This window comes from Rattus rattus, chromosome 1, assembly GCF_011064425.1.
Source record: "Rattus rattus isolate New Zealand chromosome 1, Rrattus_CSIRO_v1, whole genome shotgun sequence".
NCBI lineage: Eukaryota > Metazoa > Chordata > Mammalia > Rodentia > Muridae > Rattus > Rattus rattus.
This window is the reverse complement of record NC_046154.1, coordinates 14712603-14720157: the sequence shown is the minus strand read 5'-3', so window position 1 is coordinate 14720157 and position 7555 is coordinate 14712603. Positions and strand designations below refer to the sequence as shown.

The 7555-nt window shown below is 46.0% G+C and overlaps 1 pseudogene; it reads right to left on the bottom strand.

The window, feature by feature from the left end:
- Positions 1-6347: 6347 nt before the first annotated feature.
- Positions 6348-6773, bottom strand: LOC116886357 (annotated as a pseudogene).
- Between the last annotated feature and the right edge of the window lie 782 nt (positions 6774-7555).

Sequence of the window (7555 nt, the reverse complement as noted above, 5' to 3'; positions counted from 1 at the left end):
AAATCTTAATCACCACTCATTTCTCAGCCCTAGGGGACCAGCATCAATTATCCCAGCAAAGCAAAGTTTCACTTTAGTAGTTCTGGTAGCTTGTTGACCACAGGTGATTCTTCAGTCCTAGCTAACCAGAACCAGGGAATCTCAATTCAAAATAGCAAAGAGGTCTGGTAGAGTCTTTACATTTTCTTCTAAATTTTCATAAGCCAGGCCTCCATCTTCTGCGCTGCTTTTAACATTTCTTGTCTTTCAAGAATTTCCTACTGAACTTTCAACACTCAATGACTTTTCTTTCTCTCTTTGTTTGTTTGTTTCTTTACATTTTTCTTTTATTGGATATTTTTTAATTTACATTTTAAATGTTATTTTACATTTTAAATGTTATCCCCTTTCCCAGCCCCTCCAGAAACTCCCTATTCCCTCTCCCCTCCCCCTGCTTCTATTGAAAGACCCCTGGGGTGGGGAGGCCCTCACTCAAGTCTCAGGATGACTTGACCCCCCAAGAACTCACGTAAGACCGTCCTTGCTGTAATCACATGAGGTTTATAGATAGGAACCAGTGCACTGGGGTTGAGACTTGTATCCCACACAGGGGCAGAGGAGTTCGACCCTGAGTAGCTGAGAGAAGGGTATTTAAAGGAAGAAGCCACAACCCAAGGGGGCAGGGATGGCACCATTGGAAAGTGTTGAGAATACCAGTGAAGTCAACAAGGAGAAGCTTCCTGTCTCTCAAGATTGCTTCTAAGATTGTAATCTAACTTTATGGTCAGCTAGTTCCTGGGAGAAGCTTCCTCTTATCTTGTACCTAAGGGCCTTATCTTAAGCCATTTTATCTAGGGGAGCAGGCTCAAGAAATGTGACTTTTTACCTACTCACTGGCCGAGAGCAGGGTCTGGAATTTGAGGTATTTAAGGGCTTCTTGGGGGTGAGATAGCATTTCTAAACTTCTGATTTCTTGGCTGTATTTTTATTCTTTCACTATGAGGGTGCTCCCTCACCCACCCATCCACTCTCTTCCACCTCCCTGCCCTGACATTCCCCTACACTGAGGCATCAAGCCTGGACAGGACCCAGGGTCCCTCCTTCCATTGATGCCTGACAAAGCCATCCTCTGTAACAGATGGGGCTGGAGCCATAGGTCCATCCCTGTGTACTCTTGGGATGGTGGTTTATTCCCTGGGAGCTCTGGGGGTGGGGGTGTCCAGTTCGTTGATATTGTTGTTCTTTTTATGGGGTTGTAAACCCCTTCAGCTCCTTCAGTCCTTTCTCTAATTCCTCCATGGAGGACCCCGTTCTCAGTTCAGTGAGCATTTGCCTCTGTATTTGTCAGGTTCAGGCAGAACCTCTCAGGAGACAGCTATATCAGGCTCCTGTCAGCATGCAGTTTTGGCCTCTACAATATTGTCTGAGTTTGGTGTCTGTGTATGGGATGGATCCCCCAGGTGGGGCAGTCTCTGGATGGCCTTTCCTTCAGTCTCTGCTCCATACTTTGTCTCCATATTTCCTCCTGCGAGTATTTTTGTTCCCCCTCAATGGCTTTTCTAGCTCAATGTTCCAAAGTCCTTCCAAAATCAAAGTCCCCCAAATATGGTCAGGTTTATCTCAGCAATAAACCAATATGCTGGTGCCAACTTGTTTTAGTTAGGGGTTCTATTACTGTGAGGAAATATGAGGACACAAAAGGAAGTTGGGGAGGAAAGAGTTTATTCAACTTATACTGTCACATTGCTGTTCATCAGCACCAAAGGACAGGATCCTGGAAGCAGGAGCTGATGCAGAGACCACAGAGGAGGACTACTACCTGGCTAACTCTTCATGGCTTGTTCAGCCTGCTTCACCCCCCTTCCCCCGACCTCCCCTGAACCTAGGACCTTGTGCTTGCTAGGCAAGTGCTCTACCACTGAGGTAAATCTCCAACCCCAAGCCTGCTTTCTTATAGAAACCAGGACTACTAGCCTAGGGATATTATGAACCACAGTGGTCTGGGCCCTTCCAAATTGATCAATAATTAAGAAGTGCCTTACAGCTGGATGTCATGGAGACATGTACCAACTGAGTCTCCTTCTTCTCTGATGACTCTATTTTGTGTCAAGTTGACAGAAAAACCCAGCCAGTCCAGCATGCTACATCTTACAATAGATAGTGGACCTTTCCCCCATGCCTGTAGGAAGAGGCAGAGAGACTCCTCTAACCACTGCGTTATGCCCCCTTAGCAGGCTTGCACGGATGGAAGCCCTTTCCCTGATGAACCAAAATATTCCTGGCTCGGAACAGGTACCACACTTCCCACATAGGAAACATGACTACAGATCATGTAGCTGAGAACAGAGTTCGTCACGTTAATGAGGTATCTGGAGGCCCTCTGGTTTAGCCGATATGCTTCCCTTCTTAGCCATTCCTTCCTGCAAAAGGTATTTAATCTCTAGTCCACCCTGAGAAGGTGGCGTGCACCCATTTTCTATGATGAATAATCGATAAACAGTTTGGAACCAAGGACTGTCTCATCAAGAACCGCTGTGGGGAGCATGGAGAAGGCTTTTGTCTACAGAGCCATGCTGCCTAAGCCTCCAGCAGAAGGTCCCTCTGTGCTTCTAGACAACCACCGCTAAGCCGAGGACTTTCACTGACCGCCCCCTGCTCCAGGCTCGTCCTCAGCCCACCGGACCACTCTGTTCCCAACTCCCCATGACCCAGTGGCATCTGGATGTCCAGGAGTTTGGGACCCCTGACCCGTCGTTCTTGACTCCATGCAGTTTCTAGCAGCGAATGGACAACCAAGGATCTTGGGAAACCCAGTTTTGGGCTCCCACATCTTAGGCTGCATTTTGCCACCCTCCTGACCATTGTATTAGCGTTTCACTCCAGCCCAGCACCGGACAGGGGCAGCGCAGGGCAAATGCAGTCTAGCGCTCTGCATTTAGTTTGCCCGGCTCCCAGAGGCGGGGTGAAATGTGGACCAACAATTTCATATTCAAAATAGTTACACCGAACAAGGAAACAAACAAAATACAACAACCACCAAATATCCAGGATATGAAGATGAAATGGGAGACTGGGTGGACTGGGTAAGATCCTGATAGGGTGAATGACTTACCTGATCTGGACACGGCTTTCAGGTTTTCCAACCCTAGCAGGGACAGGGAGGTTCTCCAGGTTCCAAGCCTCAGTGTCTTGGGTAGCCAAACTGAACCTTATCCACCTTTCCCCACCACGCCCCCGCCCATTCCCTTTTTAGCCCCACCCCTCATCAACAAGCTGCCACCTGATTGGATGATGAAGTCTCCACCCATTTAATCTTATTTTGACAGTTACATCTTTAAATTGGTTGAATCGGATTTCTATGTTTAAAATGAGAGATTCTGGTCAAGGTCTCAGGCCCTCCAAGATATTTCTCCTCAAACCGGGCTCGTTTTATTAACGTCATCATTTTGAGAGTTTTTTGTTTTGTTTTGTTTTTTGTTTTTTTCTTTTTGTCTGTTTGAGACAGGGTTTTCCGTGGCTGTCCTGAATCGCCATATACTCTGGGCTGGTTGAACTCATTATGAGTCCCCTGCATCAGCTTTCCGTGTAATTCAACTATTAGGTGGGCTTGAGCCATTACGCCTGGCTTCTCTTCTGCTATCCTTGCCCACACTGCATCATGGGACACTGACTGTGCTGATCGGAAAGAGCCTTCTAGTGAAGCAGGGGGACCTAGGAGGAACATGAATGACACCAAGCACACACAATTATCTATCAGGGGTTGCTGAGAAGCAATGTCAATTGAATAGATGAAGAGCAATCATTGAACCCTGTCCTGGCTTTCGGCTGGGGTTGGAAGAGGGCGGGTTCAGGTGGTCCCCGTCACTAGCTCAGTCCACAGCTTATAAAGTGCTTTGAAGGCTGTGTCTGGCTACATGCTGTTGAATAGCGCTTCTCCTACTTCCTGGGGGGAGGTGATCCTACAGCTTCCTCCTTCCTTTTCCTTCTAATTCCTGCAGTGGCCAATGAGCCTTCTTGTGTCACCAACCGCTGGCGCTCTGACCGTGAGTGGATTCTTTACAGGTCACTCAGGGGTGGAATAGTTGCCAGGCTCATCTGAGGCCTAAGCTTTTAACCCCCTCACTGCAGTTATATGAACCTATTAATCCTCTTGGAGTGATTTCAAAAGACAACTGGATGTCCTGGTGAGACTATACTATGGATGGTGTAGTAGAAGCCAGATGCCTGGAACCAGACCTATGACCCATTACAACGAACCTTTCCAAGCGAATAAGTGGGGGCAGAGTGGAATACTACAGGACACACTGTGACACACCATAAGCTGTTTTCTATGCCGTGTTTTTGTTTTCTTGGTTTTTCCTATTTACTTTTGGGGAGAGAGGTTGCAAGGGCAGAGAGAGTAGACATGAGGGAACAAGGAGTTGAGTGGATTTGAGGTGATTGGTGTGAAACTCACCAAGACCCAAGAAAAAGTGGAAAAGAGGAAAAAAAAATAGCTTTTTAAACCTGTACACCTTTTTTTTCCTTAAAATTGGATTCTTTAGATATCCAGCTTTTTAAAGTTCTTTATATATTTTGGATATTAGTCCTCTATTAGATGAGGAATTTATTTTCAGGGGAAGAAAAGTTTATTTAGTTTGTAGTTTATAATCCATTATTAAGGAAAGCCAAGACAGGAGGTTGAGTCAGAAACCATGGAACAATGTTGCTTCCCAGAATGTTTTTCCTGGCTTGTTCAGCTTGCTTTCTTACACAACTCCGGACAACCTGCCCTGGGAGGCGTTATCCACAGTGGGCTGGTCCCTCCCACTTGAATCAAGGGTTGAGAACATATTTCACAGATATCCCCTCAGGTCAATCTCATGGCGGCCATTTTACAGTTGAAATTTCCTTTTCTCATAGTTTGTGTCAAGTTGACAAAAACTCACCAGGGAAGTTGACCCGTATTCAACGTTCACATATTGGTAGTCAACCACACCTTTTTCTTACTTGTTTATCCCCCGTGTCTCATGTTAGAATAAAAGTATAAAACACAGCTTAACTCTTTAAAAATCCATCATCCAGAACTCACTTAAGATATTTTTGGCTCCAAAGAGTGTGGATAGCCCCACCTCTATGCTTCTGCCATCCATAGTACAGTTTGTCTGATATGTTCAGGTCAGATCCTCTCCTCACCTGATGATGTCCTTAGTGGCCATTCCAGAGTGCTAACATAGCCAGATGTTGAGGTCTCCATGGCAAATGAAGTTTTACCTTCTTCACCGATGTCCTTTCCTGGCCTCTTCCAGTACTCTGATTCTGGCCTATAGTTCCAACCGTTAGCTTCTCTCCATGATCTCTCCAAAACTGTACATTTCTTTTTTTAAAAAAATTGTTTTTTTCTTTATTTACATTTCAAATGTTATTCCATTTACCAGTTTCCTGTCCATAAGCCCCCATCCCCTCCTCCTCCCCTTCTATAAGAGTGTTCCCCTCCCCACCCACCCCTTCCCACTTCCCAAACCCCGAAATTCTCTTACACTGGGGCCTAACCTTGGCAGGACCAAGGGCTTCTCCTTCCTTTGGTGCTCAACAAGGCCATCCTCTGCTACATATGCAGCTGGAGCCATGGGTCAGTCCATGTATAGTCTTTGGGTAGTGGTTTAGTCCCTGAGAGCTCTGGTTGGTTGGCATTGTTGTTCTTATGGGAATGCAAGTCCCTTCAGCTCTTTCAAATCCTTTCTCTAATTCCTCCAACAGGGTTCCCATTCTCAGTTCAACGGTTTGTTACTAGCATTCGCCTCTGTATTGTACTTGCTCTGGCTGTGTCTCTCAGGAGAGATCTATATCCATTTCCTGTCAGCCTGCATTTCTTAGATTCATCAATCTTATCTAGTTTTGGTGGCTGTATATATATGGGCCACATGTGGGGCAGGCTCTGAATGGCCATTCCTTCAGTCTCTGCTCCAAACTTTGTCTCCATATCCCCTCCTATGAATATTTTTGTTCCCTCTTTTAAGAAGGAGTGAAGCATCTGCATTTTGGTCATCCTTTTTCTTGAGCTTCATGTAGTCTATGAATGTATCACATTTTCTGTATCCATTCCTCTATTGAAGGGGTAGGAACATGGAAGGCCATGCCATTCAGCTCTGGGATGACCTTGCTCACAGCCTTGGCAGCACCAGTGGATTCAGGATGATGTTCTGGGCTGCCCCATGGCCATCACGTCACAGCTTTCCAGAGGGGCCATCCACAGTCTTCTGAGTGGCAGTGATGGCATGGACTGTAGTCATGAGCCCTTCCATGATGCAAAAGTTGTCATGGATGACCTTGGCCAGGGGGGATAAGCAGTTGGTGGTGCAGGATGCATTGCTGACAATCTTGAGGGAGTTGTCATATCTCTCATGGTTCACACCCATCACAAATATGGAGGCATCGGCTGAAGGGGCGGAGATGATGACCCTTTTGGCCCCACCTTTCAAGTGAGCCCCAGCCTTCTCCATGGTGGTGAAGATGCCAGTAGGCTCCACAACATACTCAGCACCAGCGTCACCCCATTTGATGTTAGCGGGATCTCACTCCTGGAAGATGGTGATGGACTTCCCGTTAATGACAAGCTTCCCATTCTCAGCCTTGACTGTGCCGTTGAACTTGCCATGGGTAGAGTCATACTGGAACATGTAGACCATGTAGTTGAGGTCAATGAAGGGGTCATTGATGGCAACAATCTCCACTTTGCCAGATGCAGAAGAGAAGACAGCCCTGGTAACCAGGCACCCAATACGGCCAAATCCATTCACACCGACCTTCACCATCTTGTCTGTGAGACGAGGCTGGCACTGCACGAGAAGATGCGGCTGTCTCTGGAACAGGGAGGAGCAGAGAACCTTAACCGAAGATTCTTTCTTCCATCTCCCATACACTGTTGGTGATGCTTATGTCTGTAGTTCCTGATCTCTTGCCTATGTTTTCCATCTCCAGGATTGCCTTCGTTGTGTTTTCTTTATTGCTTTCAGTTCCCTTTTCAGGTCTAGGACAATCTTATTCTTATCCTTTACCTATTCAATTGTATTTTCCTTTATTTCTTTATATTGATTTGCTTCTTTTAATGCCTCTACCCTTTTGAATGTATTTTTCTGTATTTCCTTAAGGGATTTATTCATGACTTCTTTAAAGACCGCTATTATCTTTATAAGATTGGACTTAAGATCCTCTTCTTGTGCTTTGGTTTCAGTAGGATATTTAGCATTTGTTTTAGCAGGATAGCTGGGCTCTGGTGGTGCCATATTTCCCTGTATTTCATTGATTATGTTCTTGTGCTATCTTTTAGGCATCTGGTTTCCCCTAGTATTGACTGGATAATACTGATAGCATCTGGTAGACCAGTTGGAGGTGTCTCCCAAATGGGTGGTTAGGATTCCAGGGTTAGTTTTGGGACCCTGTAGGGATGCAGGGTGCTCTTGGGTTCCCGCAAGTCTCCTTCAGACCATGGTGCAAGGTCAGACCTAGATAATGGGGTTCTAGGCTTCACTTCTGCTGGCTATCATAAATGACATTTTTTTTCTTTTCTTTTTTTTGGAGCTGGGGACCGAACCCA